Source organism: Oncorhynchus mykiss, chromosome 15, assembly GCF_013265735.2.
Source record: "Oncorhynchus mykiss isolate Arlee chromosome 15, USDA_OmykA_1.1, whole genome shotgun sequence".
Classification (NCBI taxonomy): Eukaryota; Metazoa; Chordata; class Actinopteri; order Salmoniformes; family Salmonidae; genus Oncorhynchus; species Oncorhynchus mykiss.
The window spans coordinates 41,326,967-41,348,847 of NC_048579.1; the positions used below are offsets into that span (position 1 = coordinate 41,326,967).

General features: G+C 42.0%; 21 non-coding genes across 21 annotated transcripts; all 21 read left to right on the top strand.

Moving 5' to 3' along the window:
* Positions 1-681: 681 nt before the first annotated feature.
* On the top strand, positions 682-753 carry trnap-cgg. The gene has a single exon. It is a non-coding gene; the product is annotated as a tRNA-Pro (tRNA).
* An 803-nt stretch (positions 754-1,556) lies between these two features.
* On the top strand, positions 1,557-1,628 carry trnap-cgg. Its single transcript has one exon. It is a non-coding gene; the product is annotated as a tRNA-Pro (tRNA).
* Positions 1,629-2,431: 803 nt separating this feature from the next.
* Positions 2,432-2,503, top strand: trnap-cgg. The gene has a single exon. It is a non-coding gene; the product is annotated as a tRNA-Pro (tRNA).
* Positions 2,504-3,306: 803 nt separating this feature from the next.
* Positions 3,307-3,379, top strand: trnap-cgg. Its single transcript has one exon. It is a non-coding gene; the product is annotated as a tRNA-Pro (tRNA).
* An 802-nt stretch (positions 3,380-4,181) lies between these two features.
* On the top strand, positions 4,182-4,253 carry trnap-cgg. Its single transcript has one exon. It is a non-coding gene; the product is annotated as a tRNA-Pro (tRNA).
* Positions 4,254-5,056: 803 nt separating this feature from the next.
* Positions 5,057-5,128, top strand: trnap-cgg. Its single transcript has one exon. It is a non-coding gene; the product is annotated as a tRNA-Pro (tRNA).
* Positions 5,129-5,931: 803 nt separating this feature from the next.
* Positions 5,932-6,003, top strand: trnap-cgg. The gene has a single exon. It is a non-coding gene; the product is annotated as a tRNA-Pro (tRNA).
* An 803-nt stretch (positions 6,004-6,806) lies between these two features.
* On the top strand, positions 6,807-6,878 carry trnap-cgg. Its single transcript has one exon. It is a non-coding gene; the product is annotated as a tRNA-Pro (tRNA).
* An 803-nt stretch (positions 6,879-7,681) lies between these two features.
* trnap-cgg lies at positions 7,682-7,753 on the top strand. Its single transcript has one exon. It is a non-coding gene; the product is annotated as a tRNA-Pro (tRNA).
* A 795-nt stretch (positions 7,754-8,548) lies between these two features.
* On the top strand, positions 8,549-8,620 carry trnap-cgg. Its single transcript has one exon. It is a non-coding gene; the product is annotated as a tRNA-Pro (tRNA).
* An 842-nt stretch (positions 8,621-9,462) lies between these two features.
* trnap-cgg lies at positions 9,463-9,534 on the top strand. Its single transcript has one exon. It is a non-coding gene; the product is annotated as a tRNA-Pro (tRNA).
* Positions 9,535-11,251: 1,717 nt separating this feature from the next.
* Positions 11,252-11,323, top strand: trnap-cgg. Its single transcript has one exon. It is a non-coding gene; the product is annotated as a tRNA-Pro (tRNA).
* A 1,717-nt stretch (positions 11,324-13,040) lies between these two features.
* On the top strand, positions 13,041-13,112 carry trnap-cgg. The gene has a single exon. It is a non-coding gene; the product is annotated as a tRNA-Pro (tRNA).
* An 803-nt stretch (positions 13,113-13,915) lies between these two features.
* trnap-cgg lies at positions 13,916-13,987 on the top strand. The gene has a single exon. It is a non-coding gene; the product is annotated as a tRNA-Pro (tRNA).
* Positions 13,988-14,790: 803 nt separating this feature from the next.
* On the top strand, positions 14,791-14,862 carry trnap-cgg. The gene has a single exon. It is a non-coding gene; the product is annotated as a tRNA-Pro (tRNA).
* An 803-nt stretch (positions 14,863-15,665) lies between these two features.
* On the top strand, positions 15,666-15,737 carry trnap-ugg. Its single transcript has one exon. It is a non-coding gene; the product is annotated as a tRNA-Pro (tRNA).
* Positions 15,738-17,415: 1,678 nt separating this feature from the next.
* trnap-cgg lies at positions 17,416-17,487 on the top strand. Its single transcript has one exon. It is a non-coding gene; the product is annotated as a tRNA-Pro (tRNA).
* Positions 17,488-18,290: 803 nt separating this feature from the next.
* On the top strand, positions 18,291-18,362 carry trnap-ugg. The gene has a single exon. It is a non-coding gene; the product is annotated as a tRNA-Pro (tRNA).
* A 1,678-nt stretch (positions 18,363-20,040) lies between these two features.
* trnap-cgg lies at positions 20,041-20,112 on the top strand. The gene has a single exon. It is a non-coding gene; the product is annotated as a tRNA-Pro (tRNA).
* An 803-nt stretch (positions 20,113-20,915) lies between these two features.
* trnap-cgg lies at positions 20,916-20,987 on the top strand. The gene has a single exon. It is a non-coding gene; the product is annotated as a tRNA-Pro (tRNA).
* Positions 20,988-21,773: 786 nt separating this feature from the next.
* On the top strand, positions 21,774-21,845 carry trnap-cgg. Its single transcript has one exon. It is a non-coding gene; the product is annotated as a tRNA-Pro (tRNA).
* The last annotated feature ends 36 nt before the right edge of the window (positions 21,846-21,881 follow it).

Genomic DNA, 21,881 nt, shown 5'->3' on the forward strand with positions numbered 1-21,881 from the left:
TAACAATCTGAAAGAGGCGGTGAAAAAATCTGGTTGGTTAAAAAATCTATCATTTTAACCGGTACATAGATTACCTTCAGACGAGTGTCGTGACCCTTGTGGGGGTCGTAGAGCAAAACTGAGATGGTCAAACAATTTTGTAGGTCAAACCGTTCGGAAGCTACAGCCATTTGTATGAGAAGACTGATTTTCGGGATGTGTCATGTTTTGACAAACATTGTTCTCGCTCTGCCGCATTTCACCAAAGATGCAGAGGTGTGACATCAGCGGTTATGAAGGTTTGAGAAGCATCCAGTGCAAAAAAAGTGACATTTCTAGTTTAAAACAGACAGATTCCAATGGGGATTTTTTATTTTATTCATGTACCGGTGCGTCAATCGGATCAAATGAAATGAGATCCAATTGATTTTGATGTCTACTTTTGAATTTGTTTAATCTACATTAGCTCTTTCTTCATTTGTTTCTTGCTGTTACAGCTAATGAAGATTGAATCTGAAAGACTCAGCAGATGAATTACAGAGTATTTTAACTAAAACCTGGTCAACTGCTTGGAAGACAGCTATGCTCACAAGTATACCACCAACACTCACGTTATTCACTGTGGCCTGGCACCATCGACCTGTCAATCCAAATCCTCACCGTCATTACTGGTGACTGCAATAAAAATGCCTTTGATAAAATGGCTCGTTGGTCTAGGGGTATGATTCTCGCTTCGGGTGCGAGAGGTCCCGGGTTCAAATCCCGGAGGAGCCCATGTGTAGATCCTTTAACAATCTGAAAGAGGCGGTTCTTGGGCAACAGTTTGGAGTGCAGACCAAGGTGGATGAGTGATAAAGGCAATGGATTGCTAATCCATTGTGCTCTGCACTCGTGGGTTCAGCATCGCACAGCATTTATTCATTTCTTCCTTGGTTAAAAAATCTTTCATTTTAACCGGTACATAGATTACCTTCAGACGAGTGTCGTGACCCTTGTGGGGGTCGTAGAGCAAAACTGAGATGGTCAAACAATTTTGTAGGTCAAACCGTTCGGAAGCTACAGCCATTTGTATGAGAAGACTGATTTTCGGGATGTGTCATGTTTTGACAAACATTGTTCTCGCTCTGCCGCATTTCACCAAAGATGCAGAGGTGTGACATCAGCGGTTATGAAGGTTTGAGAAGCATCCAGTGCAAAAAAAGTGACATTTCTAGTTTAAAACAGACAGATTCCAATGGGGATTTTTTATTTTATTCATGTACCGGTGCGTCAATCGGATCAAATGAAATGAGATCCAATTGATTTTGATGTCTACTTTTTAATTTTTTTAATCTACATTAGCTCTTTCTTCATTTGTTTCTTGCTGTTACAGCTAATGAAGATTGAATCTGAAAGACTCAGCAGATGAATTACAGAGTATTTTAACTAAAACCTGGTCAACTGCTTGGAAGACAGCTATGCTCACAAGTATACCACCAACACTCACGTTATTCACTGTGGCCTGGCACCATCGACCTGTCAATCCAAATCCTCACCGTCATTACTGGTGACTGCAATAAAAATGCCTTTGATAAAACGGCTCGTTGGTCTAGGGGTATGATTCTCGCTTCGGGTGCGAGAGGTCCCGGGTTCAAATCCCGGACGAGCCCATGTGTAGATCCTTTAACAATCTGAAAGAGGCGGTTCTTGGGCAACATTTTGGAGTGCAGACCAAGGTGGATAAGTGATAAAGGCAATGGATTGCTAATCCATTGTGCTCTGCACTCGTGGGTTCAGCATCGCACAGCATTTATTCATTTCTTCCTTGGTTAAAAAATCTGTCATTTTAACCGGTACATAGATTACCTTCAGACGAGTGTCGTGACCCTTGTGGGGGTCGTAGAGCAAAACTGAGATGGTCAAACAATTTTGTAGGTCAAACCGTTCGGAAGCTACAGCCATTTGTATGAGAAGACTGATTTTCGGGATGTGTCATGTTTTGACAAACATTGTTCTCGCTCTGCCGCATTTCACCAAAGATGCAGAGGTGTGACATCAGCGGTTATGAAGGTTTGAGAAGCATCCAGTGCAAAAAAAGTGACATTTCTAGTTTAAAACAGACAGATTCCAATGGGGATTTTTTATTTTATTCATGTACCGGTGCGTCAATCGGATCAAATGAAATGAGATCCAATTGATTTTGATGTCTACTTTTGAATTTTTTTAATCTACATTAGCTCTTTCTTCATTTGTTTCTTGCTGTTACAGCTAATGAAGATTGAATCTGAAAGACTCAGCAGATGAATTACAGAGTATTTTAACTAAAACCTGGTCAACTGCTTGGAAGACAGCTATGCTCACAAGTATACCACCAACACTCACGTTATTCACTGTGGCCTGGCACCATCGACCTGTCAATCCAAATCCTCACCGTCATTACTGGTGACTGCAATAAAAATGCCTTTGATAAAATGGCTCGTTGGTCTAGGGGTATGATTCTCGCTTCGGGTGCGAGAGGTCCCGGGTTCAAATCCCGGACGAGCCCATGTGTAGATCCTTTAACAATCTGAAAGAGGCGGTTCTTGGGCAACAGTTTGGAGTGCAGACCAAGGTGGATGAGTGATAAAGGCAATGGATTGCTAATCCATTGTGCTCTGCACTCGTGGGTTCAGCATCGCACAGCATTTATTCATTTCTTCCTTGGTTAAAAAATCTTTCATTTTAACCGGTACATAGATTACCTTCAGACGAGTGTCGTGACCCTTGTGGGGGTCGTAGAGCAAAACTGAGATGGTCAAACAATTTTGTAGGTCAAACCGTTCGGAAGCTACAGCCATTTGTATGAGAAGACTGATTTTCGGGATGTGTCATGTTTTGACAAACATTGTTCTCGCTCTGCCGCATTTCACCAAAGATGCAGAGGTGTGACATCAGCGGTTATGAAGGTTTGAGAAGCATCCAGTGCAAAAAAAGTGACATTTCTAGTTTAAAACAGACAGATTCCAATGGGGATTTTTTATTTTATTCATGTACCGGTGCGTCAATCGGATCAAATGAAATGAGATCCAATTGATTTTGATGTCTACTTTTTAATTTTTTTAATCTACATTAGCTCTTTCTTCATTTGTTTCTTGCTGTTACAGCTAATGAAGATTGAATCTGAAAGACTCAGCAGATGAATTACAGAGTATTTTAACTAAAACCTGGTCAACTGCTTGGAAGACAGCTATGCTCACAAGTATACCACCAACACTCACGTTATTCACTGTGGCCTGGCACCATCGACCTGTCAATCCAAATCCTCACCGTCATTACTGGTGACTGCAATAAAAATGCCTTTGATAAAACGGCTCGTTGGTCTAGGGGTATGATTCTCGCTTCGGGTGCGAGAGGTCCCGGGTTCAAATCCCGGACGAGCACATGTGTAGATCCTTTAACAATCTGAAAGAGGCGGTTCTTGGGCAACATTTTGGAGTGCAGACCAAGGTGGATAAGTGATAAAGGCAATGGATTGCTAATCCATTGTGCTCTGCACTCGTGGGTTCAGCATCGCACAGCATTTATTCATTTCTTCCTTGGTTAAAAAATCTGTCATTTTAACCGGTACATAGATTACCTTCAGACGAGTGTCGTGACCCTTGTGGGGGTCGTAGAGCAAAACTGAGATGGTCAAACAATTTTGTAGGTCAAACCGTTCGGAAGCTACAGCCATTTGTATGAGAAGACTGATTTTCGGGATGTGTCATGTTTTGACAAACATTGTTCTCGCTCTGCCGCATTTCACCAAAGATGCAGAGGTGTGACATCAGCGGTTATGAAGGTTTGAGAAGCATCCAGTGCAAAAAAAGTGACATTTCTAGTTTAAAACAGACAGATTCCAATGGGGATTTTTTATTTTATTCATGTACCGGTGCGTCAATCGGATCAAATGAAATGAGATCCAATTGATTTTGATGTCTACTTTTTAATTTTTTTAATCTACATTAGCTCTTTCTTCATTTGTTTCTTGCTGTTACAGCTAATGAAGATTGAATCTGAAAGACTCAGCAGATGAATTACAGAGTATTTGAACTAAAACCTGGTCAACTGCTTGGAAGACAGCTATGCTCACAAGTATACCACCAACACTCACGTTATTCACTGTGGCCTGGCACCATCGACCTGTCAATCCAAATCCTCACCGTCATTACTGGTGACTGCAATAAAAATGCCTTTGATAAAACGGCTCGTTGGTCTAGGGGTATGATTCTCGCTTCGGGTGCGAGAGGTCCCGGGTTCAAATCCCGGACGAGCCCATGTGTAGATCCTTTAACAATCTGAAAGAGGCGGTTCATGGGCAACAGTTTGGAGTGCAGACCAAGGTGGATGAGTGATAAAGGCAATGGATTGCTAATCCATTGTGCTCTGCACTCGTGGGTTCAGCATCGCACAGCATTTATTCATTTCTTCCTTGGTTAAAAAATCTGTCATTTTAACCAATACATAGATTACCTTCAGACGAGTGTCGTGACCCTTGTGGGGGTCGTAGAGCAAAACTGAGATGGTCAAACAATTTTGTAGGTCAAACCGTTCGGAAGCTACAGCCATTTGTATGAGAAGACTGATTTTCGGGATGTGTCATGTTTTGACAAACATTGTTCTCGCTCTGCCGCATTTCACCAAAGATGCAGAGGTGTGACATCAGCGGTTATGAAGGTTTGAGAAGCATCCAGTGCAAAAAAAGTGACATTTCTAGTTTAAAACAGACAGATTCCAATGGGGATTTTTTATTTTATTCATGTACCGGTGCGTCAATCGGATCAAATGAAATGAGATCCAATTGATTTTGATGTCTACTTTTGAATTTTTTTAATCTACATTAGCTCTTTCTTCATTTGTTTCTTGCTGTTACAGCTAATGAAGATTGAATCTGAAAGACTCAGCAGATGAATTACAGAGTATTTTAACTAAAACCTGGTCAACTGCTTGGAAGACAGCTATGCTCACAAGTATACCACCAACACTCACGTTATTCACTGTGGCCTGGCACCATCGACCTGTCAATCCAAATCCTCACCGTCATTACTGGTGACTGCAATAAAAATGCCTTTGATAAAACGGCTCGTTGGTCTAGGGGTATGATTCTCGCTTCGGGTGCGAGAGGTCCCGGGTTCAAATCCCGGACGAGCCCATGTGTAGAGTCTTTAACAATCTGAAAGAGGCGGTTCTTGGGCAACAGTTTGGAGTGCAGACCAAGGTGGATGAGTGATAAAGGCAATGGATTGCTAATCCATTGTGCTCTGCACTCGTGGGTTCAGCATCGCACAGCATTTATTCATTTCTTCCTTGGTTAAAAAATCTGTCATTTTAACCGGTACATAGATTACCTTCAGACGAGTGTCGTGACCCTTGTGGGGGTCGTAGAGCAAAACTGAGATGGTCAAACAATTTTGTAGGTCAAACCGTTCGGAAGCTACAGCCATTTGTATGAGAAGACTGATTTTCGGGATGTGTCATGTTTTGACAAACATTGTTCTCGCTCTGCCGCATTTCACCAAAGATGCAGAGGTGTGACATCAGCGGTTATGAAGGTTTGAGAAGCATCCAGTGCAAAAAAAGTGACATTTCTAGTTTAAAACAGACAGATTCCAATGGGGATTTTTTATTTTATTCATGTACCGGTGCGTCAATCGGATCAAATGAAATGAGATCCAATTGATTTTGATGTCTACTTTTTAATTTTTTTAATCTACATTAGCTCTTTCTTCATTTGTTTCTTGCTGTTACAGCTAATGAAGATTGAATCTGAAAGATTCAGCAGATGAATTACAGAGTATTTGAACTAAAACCTGGTCAACTGCTTGGAAGACAGCTATGCTCACAAGTATACCACCAACACTCACGTTATTCACTGTGGCCTGGCACCATCGACCTGTCAATCCAAATCCTCACCGTCATTGCTGGCGACTGCAATAAAAATGCCTTTGATAAAATGGCTCGTTGGTCTAGGGGTATGATTCTCGCTTCGGGTGCGAGAGGTCCCGGGTTCAAATCCCGGACGAGCCCATGTGTAGAGCCTTTAACAATCTGAAATAGGCGGTTCTTGGGCAACAGTTTGGAGTGCAGACCAAGGTGGATGAGTGATAAAGGCAATGGATTGCTAATCCATTGTGCTCTGCACTCGTGGGTTCAGCATCGCACAGCATTTATTCATTTCTTCCTTGGTTAAAAAATCTGTCATTTTAACCGGTACATAGATTACCTTCAGACGAGTGTCGTGACCCTTGTGGGGGTCGTAGAGCAAAACTGAGATGGTCAAACAATTTTGTAGGTCAAACCGTTCGGAAGCTACAGCCATTTGTATGAGAAGACTGATTTTCGGGATGTGTCATGTTTTGACAAACATTGTTCTCGCTCTGCCGCATTTCACCAAAGATGCAGAGGTGTGACATCAGCGGTTATGAAGGTTTGAGAAGCATCCAGTGCAAAAAAAGTGACATTTCTAGTTTAAAACAGACAGATTCCAATGGGGATTTTTTATTTTATTCATGTACCGGTGCGTCAATCGGATCAAATGAAATGAGATCCAATTGATTTTGATGTCTACTTTTTAATTTTTTTAATCTACATTAGCTCTTTCTTCATTTGTTTCTTGCTGTTACAGCTAATGAAGATTGAATCTGAAAGATTCAGCAGATGAATTACAGAGTATTTGAACTAAAACCTGGTCAACTGCTTGGAAGACAGCTATGCTCACAAGTATACCACCAACACTCACGTTATTCACTGTGGCCTGGCACCATCGACCTGTCAATCCAAATCCTCACCGTCATTGCTGGCGACTGCAATAAAAATGCCTTTGATAAAATGGCTCGTTGGTCTAGGGGTATGATTCTCGCTTCGGGTGCGAGAGGTCCCGGGTTCAAATCCCGGACGAGCCCATGTGTAGAGCCTTTAACAATCTGAAATAGGCGGTTCTTGGGCAACAGTTTGGAGTGCAGACCAAGGTGGATGAGTGATAAAGGCAATGGATTGCTAATCCATTGTGCTCTGCACTCGTGGGTTCAGCATCGCACAGCATTTATTCATTTCTTCCTTGGTTAAAAAATCTGTCATTTTAACCGGTACATAGATTACCTTCAGACGAGTGTCGTGACCCTTGTGGGGGTCGTAGAGCAAAACTGAGATGGTCAAACAATTTTGTAGGTCAAACCGTTCGGAAGCTACAGCCATTTGTATGAGAAGACTGATTTTCGGGATGTGTCATGTTTTGACAAACATTGTTCTCGCTCTGCCGCATTTCACCAAAGATGCAGAGGTGTGACATCAGCGGTTATGAAGGTTTGAGAAGCATCCAGTGCAAAAAAAGTGACATTTCTAGTTTAAAACAGACAGATTCCAATGGGGATTTTTTATTTTATTCATGTACCGGTGCGTCAATCGGATCAAATGAAATGAGATCCAATTGATTTTGATGTCTACTTTTTAATTTTTTTAATCTACATTAGCTCTTTCTTCATTTGTTTCTTGCTGTTACAGCTAATGAAGATTGAATCTGAAAGATTCAGCAGATGAATTACAGAGTATTTGAACTAAAACCTGGTCAACTGCTTGGAAGACAGCTATGCTCACAAGTATACCACCAACACTCACGTTATTCACTGTGGCCTGGCACCATCGACCTGTCAATCCAAATCCTCACCGTCATTGCTGGCGACTGCAATAAAAATGCCTTTGATAAAATGGCTCGTTGGTCTAGGGGTATGATTCTCGCTTCGGGTGCGAGAGGTCCCGGGTTCAAATCCCGGACGAGCCCATGTGTAGAGCCTTTAACAATCTGAAATAGGCGGTTCTTGGGCAACAGTTTGGAGTGCAGACCAAGGTGGATGAGTGATAAAGGCAATGGATTGCTAATCCATTGTGCTCTGCACTCGTGGGTTCAGCATCGCACAGCATTTCTTCCTTGGTTAAAAAATCTGTCATTTTAACCGGTACATAGATTACCTTCAGACGAGTGTCGTGACCCTTGTGGGGGTCGTAGAGCAAAACTGAGATGGTCAAACAATTTTGTAGGTCAAACCGTTCGGAAGCTACAGCCATTTGTATGAGAAGACTGATTTTCGGGATGTGTCATGTTTTGACAAACATTGTTCTCGCTCTGCCGCATTTCACCAAAGATGCAGAGGTGTGACATCAGCGGTTATGAAGGTTTGAGAAGCATCCAGTGCAAAAAAAGTGACATTTCTAGTTTAAAACAGACAGATTCCAATGGGGATTTTTTATTTTATTCATGTACCGGTGCGTCAATCGGATCAAATGAAATGAGATCCAATTGATTTTGATGTCTACTTTTTAATTTTTTTAATCTACATTAGCTCTTTCTTCATTTGTTTCTTGCTGTTACAGCTAATGAAGATTGAATCTGAAAGACTCAGCAGATGAATTACAGAGTATTTGAACTAAAACCTGGTCAACTGCTTGGAAGACAGCTATGCTCACAAGTATACCACCAACACTCACGTTATTCACTGTGGCCTGGCACCATCGACCTGTCAATCCAAATCCTCACCGTCATTGCTGGCGACTGCAATAAAAATGCCTTTGATAAAATGGCTCGTTGGTCTAGGGGTATGATTCTCGCTTCGGGTGCGAGAGGTCCCGGGTTCAAATCCCGGACGAGCCCATGTGTAGAGCCTTTAACAATCTGAAAGAGGCGGTTCTTGGGAAACAGTTTGGAGTGCAGACCAAGGTGGATGAGTGATAAAGGCAATGGATTGCTAATCCATTGTGCTCTGCACTCGTGGGTTCAGCATCGCACAGCATTTATTCATTTCTTCCTTGGTTAAAAAATCTTTCATTTTAACCGGTACATAGATTACCTTCAGACGAGTGTCGTGACCCTTGTGGGGGTCGTAGAGCAAAACTGAGAACGACATTGTGTTTGTGAGAGTCTCCCCTTTCCATGGAATGGTCAAACAATTTTGTAGGTCAAACCGTTCGGAAGCTACAGCCATTTGTATGAGAAGACTGATTTTCGGGATGTGTCATGTTTTGACAAACATTGTTCTCGCTCTGCCGCATTTCACCAAAGATGCAGAGGTGTGACATCAGCGGTTATGAAGGTTTGAGAAGCATCCAGTGCAAAAAAAGTGACATTTCTAGTTTAAAACAGACAGATTCCAATGGGGATTTTTTATTTTATTCATGTACCGGTGCGTCAATCGGATCAAATGAAATGAGATCCAATTGATTTTGATGTCTACTTTTTAATTTTTTTAATCTACATTAGCTCTTTCTTCATTTGTTTCTTGCTGTTACAGCTAATGAAGATTGAATCTGAAAGATTCAGCAGATGAATTACAGAGTATTTGAACTAAAACCTGGTCAACTGCTTGGAAGACAGCTATGCTCACAAGTATACCACCAACACTCACGTTATTCACTGTGGCCTGGCACCATCGACCTGTCAATCCAAATCCTCACCGTCATTGCTGGCGACTGCAATAAAAATGCCTTTGATAAAATGGCTCGTTGGTCTAGGGGTATGATTCTCGCTTCGGGTGCGAGAGGTCCCGGGTTCAAATCCCGGACGAGCCCATGTGTAGAGCCTTTAACAATCTGAAATAGGCGGTTCTTGGGCAACAGTTTGGAGTGCAGACCAAGGTGGATGAGTGATAAAGGCAATGGATTGCTAATCCATTGTGCTCTGCACTCGTGGGTTCAGCATCGCACAGCATTTATTCATTTCTTCCTTGGTTAAAAAATCTGTAATTTTAACCGGTACATAGATTACCTTCAGACGAGTGTCGTGACCCTTGTGGGGGTCGTAGAGCAAAACTGAGATGGTCAAACAATTTTGTAGGTCAAACCGTTCGGAAGCTACAGCCATTTGTATGAGAAGACTGATTTTCGGGATGTGTCATGTTTTGACAAACATTGTTCTCGCTCTGCCGCATTTCACCAAAGATGCAGAGGTGTGACATCAGCGGTTATGAAGGTTTGAGAAGCATCCAGTGCAAAAAAAGTGACATTTCTAGTTTAAAACAGACAGATTCCAATGGGGATTTTTTATTTTATTCATGTACCGGTGCGTCAATCGGATCAAATGAAATGAGATCCAATTGATTTTGATGTCTACTTTTGAATTTTTTTAATCTACATTAGCTCTTTCTTCATTTGTTTCTTGCTGTTACAGCTAATGAAGATTGAATCTGAAAGACTCAGCAGATGAATTACAGAGTATTTGAACTAAAACCTGGTCAACTGCTTGGAAGACAGCTATGCTCACAAGTATACCACCAACACTCACGTTATTCACTGTGGCCTGGCACCATCGACCTGTCAATCCAAATCCTCACCGTCATTGCTGGCGACTGCAATAAAAATGCCTTTGATAAAATGGCTCGTTGGTCTAGGGGTATGATTCTCGCTTCGGGTAAGAGAGGTCCCGGGTTCAAATCCCGGACGAGCCCATGTGTAGAGCCTTTAACAATCTGAAAGAGGCGGTTCTTGGGCAACAGTTTGGAGTGCAGACCAAGGTGGATGAGTGATAAAGGCAATGGATTGCTAATCCATTGTGCTCTGCACTCGTGGGTTCAGCATCGCACAGCATTTATTCATTTCTTCCTTGGTTAAAAAATCTTTCATTTTAACCGGTACATAGATTACCTTCAGACGAGTGTCGTGACCCTTGTGGGGGTCGTAGAGCAAAACTGAGAACGACATTGTGTTTGTGAGAGTCTCCCCTTTCCATGGAATGGTCAAACAATTTTGTAGGTCAAACCGTTCGGAAGCTATAGACATTTGTATGAGAAGACTGATTTTCGGGATGTGTCATGTTTTGACAAACATTGTTCTCGCTCTGCCGCATTTCACCAAAGATGCAGAGGTGTGACATCAGCGGTTATGAAGGTTTGAGAAGCATCCAGTGCAAAAAAAATGACATTTCTAGTTTAAAACAGACAGATTCCAATGGGGATTTTTTATTTTATTCATGTACCGGTGCGTCAATCGGATCAAATGAAATGAGATCCAATTGATTTTGATGTCTACTTTTTAATTTTTTTAATCTACATTAGCTCTTTCTTCATTTGTTTCTTACTGTTACAGCTAATGAAGATTGAATCTGAAAGACTCAGCAGATGAATTACAGAGTATTTGAACTAAAACCTGGTCAACTGCTTGGAAGACAGCTATGCTCACAAGTATACCACCAACACTCACGTTATTCACTGTGGCCTGGCACCATCGACCTGTCAATCCAAATCCTCACCGTCATTGCTGGCGACTGCAATAAAAATGCCTTTGATAAAATGGCTCGTTGGTCTAGGGGTATGATTCTCGCTTCGGGTGCGAGAGGTCCCGGGTTCAAATCCCGGACGAGCCCATGTGTAGAGCCTTTAACAATCTGAAATAGGCGGTTCTTGGGCAACAGTTTGGAGTGCAGACCAAGGTGGATGAGTGATAAAGGCAATGGATTGCTAATCCATTGTGCTCTGCACTCGTGGGTTCAGCATCGCACAGCATTTATTCATTTCTTCCTTGGTTAAAAAATCTGTAATTTTAACCGGTACATAGATTACCTTCAGACGAGTGTCGTGACCCTTGTGGGGGTCGTAGAGCAAAACTGAGATGGTCAAACAATTTTGTAGGTCAAACCGTTCGGAAGCTACAGCCATTTGTATGAGAAGACTGATTTTCGGGATGTGTCATGTTTTGACAAACATTGTTCTCGCTCTGCCGCATTTCACCAAAGATGCAGAGGTGTGACATCAGCGGTTATGAAGGTTTGAGAAGCATCCAGTGCAAAAAAAGTGACATTTCTAGTTTAAAACAGACAGATTCCAATGGGGATTTTTTATTTTATTCATGTACCGGTGCGTCAATCGGATCAAATGAAATGAGATCCAATTGATTTTGATGTCTACTTTTGAATTTTTTTAATCTACATTAGCTCTTTCTTCATTTGTTTCTTGCTGTTACAGCTAATGAAGATTGAATCTGAAAGACTCAGCAGATGAATTACAGAGTATTTGAACTAAAACCTGGTCAACTGCTTGGAAGACAGCTATGCTCACAAGTATACCACCAACACTCACGTTATTCACTGTGGCCTGGCACCATCGACCTGTCAATCCAAATCCTCACCGTCATTGCTGGCGACTGCAATAAAAATGCCTTTGATAAAATGGCTCGTTGGTCTAGGGGTATGATTCTCGCTTCGGGTAAGAGAGGTCCCGGGTTCAAATCCCGGACGAGCCCATGTGTAGAGCCTTTAACAATCTGAAAGAGGCGGTTCTTGGGCAACAGTTTGGAGTGCAGACCAAGGTGGATGAGTGATAAAGGCAATGGATTGCTAATCCATTGTGCTCTGCACTCGTGGGTTCAGCATCGCACAGCATTTATTCATTTCTTCCTTGGTTAAAAAATCTTTCATTTTAACCGGTACATAGATTACCTTCAGACGAGTGTCGTGACCCTTGTGGGGGTCGTAGAGCAAAACTGAGAACGACATTGTGTTTGTGAGAGTCTCCCCTTTCCATGGAATGGTCAAACAATTTTGTAGGTCAAACCGTTCGGAAGCTATAGACATTTGTATGAGAAGACTGATTTTCGGGATGTGTCATGTTTTGACAAACATTGTTCTCGCTCTGCCGCATTTCACCAAAGATGCAGAGGTGTGACATCAGCGGTTATGAAGGTTTGAGAAGCATCCAGTGCAAAAAAAATGACATTTCTAGTTTAAAACAGACAGATTCCAATGGGGATTTTTTATTTTATTCATGTACCGGTGCGTCAATCGGATCAAATGAAATGAGATCCAATTGATTTTGATGTCTACTTTTTAATTTTTTTAATCTACATTAGCTCTTTCTTCATTTGTTTCTTACTGTTACAGCTAATGAAGATTGAATCTGAAAGACTCAGCAGATGAATTACAGAGTATTTGAACTAAAACCTGGTCAACTGCTTGGAAGACAGCTATGCTCACAAGTATACCACCAACACTCACGTTATTCACTGTGGCCTGGCACCATCGACCTGTCAATCCAAATCCTCACCGTCATTGCTGGCGACTGCAATAAAAATGCCTTTGATAAAATGGCTCGTTGGTCTAGGGGTATGATTCTCGCTTCGGGTGTGAGAGGTCTCGGGTTCAAATCCCGGACGAGCCCATGTGTAGAGCCTTTAACAATCTGAAAGAGGCGGTTCTTGGGCAACAGTTTGGAGTGCAGACCAAGGTGGATGAGTGATAAAGGCAATGGATTGCTAATCCATTGTGCTCTGCACTCGTGGGTTCAGCATCGCACAGCATTTATTAATTTCTTCCTTGGTTAAAAAATCTGTCATTTTAACCGGTACATAGATTACCTTCAGACGAGTGTCGTGACCCTTGTGGGGGTCGTAGAGCAAAACTGAGATGGTCAAACAATTTTGTAGGTCAAACCGTTCGGAAGCTACAGCCATTTGTATGAGAAGACTGATTTTCGGGATGTGTCATGTTTTGACAAACATTGTTCTCGCTCTGCCGCATTTCACCAAAGATGCAGAGGTGTGACATCAGCGGTTATGAAGGTTTGAGAAGCATCCAGTGCAAAAAAAATGACATTTCTAGTTTAAAACAGACAGATTCCAATGGGGATTTTTTATTTTATTCATGTACCGGTGCATCAATCGGATCAAATGAAATGAGATCCAATTGATTTTGATGTCTACTTTTTAATTTTTTTAATCTACATTAGCTCTTTCTTCATTTGTTTCTTACTGTTACAGCTAATGAAGATTGAATCTGAAAGACTCAGCAGATGAATTACAGAGTATTTGAACTAAAACCTGGTCAACTGCTTGGAAGACAGCTATGCTCACAAGTATACCACCAACACTCACGTTATTCACTGTGGCCTGGCACCATCGACCTGTCAATCCAAATCCTCACCGTCATTGCTGGCGACTGCAATAAAAATGCCTTTGATAAAATGGCTCGTTGGTCTAGGGGTATGATTCTCGCTTCGGGTGTGAGAGGTCTCGGGTTCAAATCCCGGACGAGCCCATGTGTAGAGCCTTTAACAATCTGAAAGAGGCGGTTCTTGGGCAACAGTTTGGAGTGCAGACCAAGGTGGATGAGTGATAAAGGCAATGGATTGCTAATCCATTGTGCTCTGCACTCGTGGGTTCAGCATCGCACAGCATTTATTAATTTCTTCCTTGGTTAAAAAATCTGTCATTTTAACCGGTACATAGATTACCTTCAGACGAGTGTCGTGACCCTTGTGGGGGTCGTAGAGCAAAACTGAGATGGTCAAACAATTTTGTAGGTCAAACCGTTCGGAAGCTACAGCCATTTGTATGAGAAGACTGATTTTCGGGATGTGTCATGTTTTGACAAACATTGTTCTCGCTCTGCCGCATTTCACCAAAGATGCAGAGGTGTGACATCAGCGGTTATGAAGGTTTGAGAAGCATCCAGTGCAAAAAAAATGACATTTCTAGTTTAAAACAGACAGATTCCAATGGGGATTTTTTATTTTATTCATGTACCGGTGCATCAATCGGATCAAATGAAATGAGATCCAATTGATTTTGATGTCTACTTTTTAATTTTTTTAATCTACATTAGCTCTTTCTTCATTTGTTTCTTACTGTTACAGCTAATGAAGATTGAATCTGAAAGACTCAGCAGATGAATTACAGAGTATTTGAACTAAAACCTGGTCAACTGCTTGGAAGACAGCTATGCTCACAAGTATACCACCAACACTCACGTTATTCACTGTGGCCTGGCACCATCGACCTGTCAATCCAAATCCTCACCGTCATTGCTGGCGACTGCAATAAAAATGCCTTTGATAAAATGGCTCGTTGGTCTAGGGGTATGATTCTCGCTTCGGGTGTGAGAGGTCTCGGGTTCAAATCCCGGACGAGCCCATGTGTAGAGCCTTTAACAATCTGAAAGAGGCGGTTCTTGGGCAACAGTTTGGAGTGCAGACCAAGGTGGATGAGTGATAAAGGCAATGGATTGCTAATCCATTGTGCTCTGCACTCGTGGGTTCAGCATCGCACAGCATTTATTAATTTCTTCCTTGGTTAAAAAATCTGTCATTTTAACCGGTACATAGATTACCTTCAGACGAGTGTCGTGACCCTTGTGGGGGTCGTAGAGCAAAACTGAGATGGTCAAACAATTTTGTAGGTCAAACCGTTCGGAAGCTACAGCCATTTGTATGAGAAGACTGATTTTCGGGATGTGTCATGTTTTGACAAACATTGTTCTCGCTCTGCCGCATTTCACCAAAGATGCAGAGGTGTGACATCAGCGGTTATGAAGGTTTGAGAAGCATCCAGTGCAAAAAAAGTGACATTTCTAGTTTAAAACAGACAGATTCCAATGGGGATTTTTTATTTTATTCATGTACCGGTGCGTCAATCGGATCAAATGAAATGAGATCCAATTGATTTTGATGTCTACTTTTTAATTTTTTTAATCTACATTAGCTCTTTCTTCATTTGTTTCTTGCTGTTACAGCTAATGAAGATTGAATCTGAAAGACTCAGCAGATGAATTACAGAGTATTTGAACTAAAACCTGGTCAACTGCTTGGAAGACAGCTATGCTCACAAGTATACCACCAACACTCACGTTATTCACTGTGGCCTGGCACCATTGACCTGTCAATCCAAATCCTCACCGTCATTACTGGTGACTGCAATAAAAATTCCTTTGATAAAACGGCTCGTTGGTCTAGGGGTATGATTCTCGCTTTGGGTGCGAGAGGTCCCGGGTTCAAATCGCGGACGAGCCCATGTGTAGAGCCTTTAACAATCTGAAATAGGCGGTTCTTGGGCAACAGTTTGGAGTGCAGACCAAGGTGGATGAGTGATAAAGGCAATGGATTGCTAATCCATTGTGCTCTGCACTCGTGGGTTCAGCATCGCACAGCATTTATTAATTTCTTCCTTGGTTAAAAAATCTGTCATTTTAACCGGTACATAGATTACCTTCAGACGAGTGTCGTGACCCTTGTGGGGGTCGTAGAGCAAAACTGAGATGGTCAAACAATTTTGTAGGTCAAACCGTTCGGAAGCTACAGCCATTTGTATGAGAAGACTGATTTTCGGGATGTGTCATGTTTTGAAAAACATTGTTCTCGCTCTGCCGCATTTCACCAAAGATGCAGAGGTGTGACATCAGCGGTTATGAAGGTTTGAGAAGCATCCAGTGCAAAAAAAGTGACATTTCTAGTTTAAAACAGACAGATTCCAATGGGGATTTTTTATTTTATTCATGTACCGGTGCGTCAATCGGATCAAATGAAATGAGATCCAATTGATTTTGATGTCTACTTTTTAATTTTTTTAATCTACATTAGCTCTTTCTTCATTTGTTTCTTGCTGTTACAGCTAATGAAGATTGAATCTGAAAGACTCAGCAGATGAATTACAGAGTATTTGAACTAAAACCTGGTCAACTGCTTGGAAGACAGCTATGCTCACAAGTATACCACCAACACTCACGTTATTCACTGTGGCCTGGCACCATCGACCTGTCAATCCAAATCCTCACGTCATTACTGGTGACTGCAATAAAAATGCCTTTGATAAAACGGCTTGTTGGTCTAGGGGTATGATTCTCGCTTCGGGTGTGAGAGTTCCCGGGTTCAAATCCCGGACGAGCTCATGTGTAGAGCCTTTAACAATCTGGAAGAGGCGGTTCTTGGGCAACAGTTTGGAGTGCAGACCAAGGTGGATGAGTGATAAAGGCAATGGATTGCTAATCCATTGTGCTCTGCACTCGTGGGTTCAGCATCGCACAGCATTTATTCATTTCTTCCTTGGTTAAAAAATCTGTCATTTTAACCGGTACATAGATTACCTTCAGACGAGTGTCGTGACCCTTGTGGGGGTCGTAGAGCAAAACTGAGATGGTCAAACAATTTTGTAGGTCAAACCGTTCGGAAGCTACAGCCATTTGTATGAGAAGACTGATTTTCGGGATGTGTCATGTTTTGACAAACATTGTTCTCGCTCTGCCGCATTTCACCAAAGATGCAGAGGTGTGACATCAGCGGTTATGAAGGTTTGAGAAGCATCCAGTGCAAAAAAAGTGACATTTCTAGTTTAAAACAGACAGATTCCAATGGGGATTTTTTATTTTATTCATGTACCGGTGCGTCAATCGGATCAAATGAAATGAGATCCAATTGATTTTGATGTCTACTTTTTAATTTTTTTAATCTACATTAGCTCTTTCTTCATTTGTTTCTTGCTGTTACAGCTAATGAAGATTGAATCTGAAAGACTCAGCAGATGAATTACAGAGTATTTGAACTAAAACCTGGTCAACTGCTTGGAAGACAGCTATGCTCACAAGTATACCACCAACACTCACGTTATTCACTGTGGCCTGGCACCATCGACCTGTCAATCCAAATCCTCACCGTCATTACTTGGTGACTGCAATAAAAATGCCTTTGATAAAACGGCTCGTTGGTCTAGGGGTATGATTCTCGGTTCGGGTGCGAGAGTTCCCGGGTTCAAATCCCGGACGAGCCCATGTGTAGAGCCTTTAACAATCTGAAAGAGGCGGTTCTTGGGCAACAGTTTGGAGTGCAGACCAAGGTGGATGAGTGATAAAGGCAATGGATTGCTAATCCATTGTGCTCTGCACTCGTGGGTTCAGCATCGCACAGCATTTATTAATTTCTTCCTTGGTTAAAAAATCTGTCATTTTAACCGGTACATAGATTACCTTCAGACGAGTGTCGTGACCCTTGTGGGGGTCGTAGAGCAAAACTGAGATGGTCAAACAATTTTGTAGGTCAAACCGTTCGGAAGCTACAGCCATTTGTATGAGAAGACTGATTTTCGGGATGTGTCATGTTTTGACAAACATTGTTCTCGCTCTGCCGCATTTCACCAAAGATGCAGAGGTGTGACATCAGCGGTTATGAAGGTTTGAGAAGCATCCAGTGCAAAAAAAGTGACATTTCTAGTTTAAAACAGACAGATTCCAATGGGGATTTTTTATTTTATTCATGTACCGGTGCGTCAATCGGATCAAATGAAATGAGATCCAATTGATTTTGATGTCTACTTTTTAATTTTTTTAATCTACATTAGCTCTTTCTTCATTTGTTTCTTGCTGTTACAGCTAATGAAGATTGAATCTGAAAGACTCAGCAGATGAATTACAGAGTATTTGAACTAAAACCTGGTCAACTGCTTGGAAGACAGCTATGCTCACAAGTATACCACCAACACTCACGTTATTCACTGTGGCCTGGCACCATTGACCTGTCAATCCAAATCCTCACCGTCATTACTGGTGACTGCAATAAAAATTCCTTTGATAAAACGGCTCGTTGGTCTAGGGGTATGATTCTCGCTTTGGGTGCGAGAGGTCCCGGGTTCAAATCGCGGACGAGCCCATGTGTAGAGCCTTTAACAATCTGAAATAGGCGGTTCTTGGGCAACAGTTTGGAGTGCAGACCAAGGTGGATGAGTGATAAAGGCAATGGATTGCTAATCCATTGTGCTCTGCACTCGTGGGTTCAGCATCGCACAGCATTTATTAATTTCTTCCTTGGTTAAAAAATCTGTCATTTTAACCGGTACATAGATTACCTTCAGACGAGTGTCGTGACCCTTGTGGGGGTCGTAGAGCAAAACTGAGATGGTCAAACAATTTTGTAGGTCAAACCGTTCGGAAGCTACAGCCATTTGTATGAGAAGACTGATTTTCGGGATGTGTCATGTTTTGAAAAACATTGTTCTCGCTCTGCCGCATTTCACCAAAGATGCAGAGGTGTGACATCAGCGGTTATGAAGGTTTGAGAAGCATCCAGTGCAAAAAAAGTGACATTTCTAGTTTAAAACAGACAGATTCCAATGGGGATTTTTTATTTTATTCATGTACCGGTGCGTCAATCGGATCAAATGAAATGAGATCCAATTGATTTTGATGTCTACTTTTTAATTTTTTTAATCTACATTAGCTCTTTCTTCATTTGTTTCTTGCTGTTACAGCTAATGAAGATTGAATCTGAAAGACTCAGCAGATGAATTACAGAGTATTTGAACTAAAACCTGGTCAACTGCTTGGAAGACAGCTATGCTCACAAGTATACCACCAACACTCACGTTATTCACTGTGGCCTGGCACCATCGACCTGTCAATCCAAATCCTCACGTCATTACTGGTGACTGCAATAAAAATGCCTTTGATAAAACGGCTTGTTGGTCTAGGGGTATGATTCTCGCTTCGGGTGTGAGAGTTCCCGGGTTCAAATCCCGGACGAGCTCATGTGTAGAGCCTTTAACAATCTGGAAGAGGCGGTTCTTGGGCAACAGTTTGGAGTGCAGACCAAGGTGGATGAGTGATAAAGGCAATGGATTGCTAATCCATTGTGCTCTGCACTCGTGGGTTCAGCATCGCACAGCATTTATTCATTTCTTCCTTGGTTAAAAAATCTGTCATTTTAACCGGTACATAGATTACCTTCAGACGAGTGTCGTGACCCTTGTGGGGGTCGTAGAGCAAAACTGAGATGGTCAAACAATTTTGTAGGTCAAACCGTTCGGAAGCTACAGCCATTTGTATGAGAAGACTGATTTTCGGGATGTGTCATGTTTTGACAAACATTGTTCTCGCTCTGCCGCATTTCACAACAGATGCAGAGGTGTGACATCAGCGGTTATGAAGGTTTGAGAAGCATCCAGTGCAAAAAAAGTGACATTTCTAGTTTAAAACAGACAGATTCCAATGGGGATTTTTTATTTTATTCATGTACCGGTGCGTCAATCGGATCAAATGAAATGAGATCCAATTGATTTTGATGTCTACTTTTTAATTTTTTTAATCTACATTAGCTCTTTCTTCATTTGTTTCTTGCTGTTACAGCTAATGAAGATTGAATCTGAAAGACTCAGCAGATGAATTACAGAGTATTTGAACTAAAACCTGGTCAACTGCTTGGAAGACAGCTATGCTCACAAGTATACCACCAACACTCACGTTATTCACTGTGGCCTGGCACCATCGACCTGTCAATCCAAATCCTCACCGTCATTACTTGGTGACTGCAATAAAAATGCCTTTGATAAAACGGCTCGTTGGTCTAGGGGTATGATTCTCGGTTCGGGTGCGAGAGTTCCCGGGTTCAAATCCCGGACGAGCCCATGTGTAGAGCCTTTAACAATCTGAAAGAGGCGGTTCTTGGGCAACAGTTTGGAGTGCAGACCAAGGTGGATGAGTGATAAAGGCAATGGATTGCTAATCCATTGTGCTCTGCACTCGTGGGTTCAGCATCGCACAGCATTTATTCATTTCTTCCTTGGTTAAAAAATCTGTCATTTTAACCGGTACATAGATTACCTTCAGACGAGTGTCGTGACCCTTGTGGGGGTCGTAGAGCAAAACTGAGATGGTCAAACAATTTTGTAGGTCAAACCGTTCGGAAGCTACAGCCATTTGTATGAGAAGACTGATTTTCGGGATGTATCATGTTTTGACAAACATTGTTCTCGCTCTGCCGCATTTCACCAAAGATGCAGAGGTGTGACATCAGCGGTTATGAAGGTTTGAGAAGCATCCAGTGCAAAAAAAGTGACATTTCTAGTTTAAAACAGACAGATTCCAATGGGGATTTTTTATTTTATTCATGTACCGGTGCGTCAATCGGATCAAATGAAATGAGATCCAATTGATTTTGATGTCTACTTTTGAATTTTTTTAATCTACATTAGCTCTTTCTTCATTTGTTTCTTGCTGTTACAGCTAATGAAGATTGAATCTGAAAGACTCAGCAGATGAATTACAGAGTATTTGAACTAAAACCTGGTCAACTGCTTGGAAGACAGCTATGCTCACAAGTATACCACCAACACTCACGTTATTCACTGTGGCCTGGCACCATCGACCTGTCAATCCAAATCCTCACCGTCATTACTGGTGACTGCAATAAAAATGCCTTTGATAAAACGGCTCGTTGGTCTAGGGGTATGATTCTCGCTTCGGGTGCGAGAGTTCCCGGGTTCAAATCCCGGACGAGCCCATGTGTAGAGCCTTTAACAATCTGAAAGAGGCGGTTCTTGGGCAACAGTTTGGAGTGCAGACCAAGGTGGATGAGTGATAAAGGCAATGGATTGCTAATCCATTGTGCTCTGCACTCGTGGGTTCAGCATCGCACAGCATTTATTCATTTCTTCCTTGGTTAAAAAATCTGTCATTTTAACCGGTACATAGATTACCTTCAGACGAGTGTCGTGACCCTTGTGGGGGTCGTAGAGCAAAACTGAGATGGTCAAACCGTTCGGAAGCTACAGCCATTTGTATGAGAAGACTGATTTTCGGGATGTGTCATGTTTTGACAAACATTGTTCTCGCTCTGCCGCATTTCACCAAAGATGCAGAGGTGTGACATCAGCGGTTATGAAGGTTTGAGAAGCATCCAGTGCAAAAAAAGTGACATTTCTAGTTTAAAACAGACAGATTCCAATGGGGATTTTTTATTTTATTCATGTACCGGTGCGTCAATCGGATCAAATGAAATGAGATCCAATTGATTTTGATGTCTACTTTTTAATTTTTTTAATCTACATTAGCTCTTTCTTCATTTGTTTCTTGCTGTTACAGCTAATGAAGATTGAATCTGAAAGACTCAGCAGATGAATTACAGAGTATTTGAACTAAAACCTGGTCAACTGCTTGGAAGACAGCTATGCTCACAAGTATACCACCAACACTCACGTTATTCACTGTGGCCTGGCACCATCGACCTGTCAATCCAAATCCTCACCGTCATTACTGGCGACTGCAATAAAAATGCCTTTGATAAAACGGCTCGTTGGTCTAGGGGTATGATTCTTGCTTCGGGTGCGAGAGGTCCTGGGTTCAAATCCTGGACGAGCCCATGTGTAGAGCCTATAACAATCTGAAAGAGGCGGTT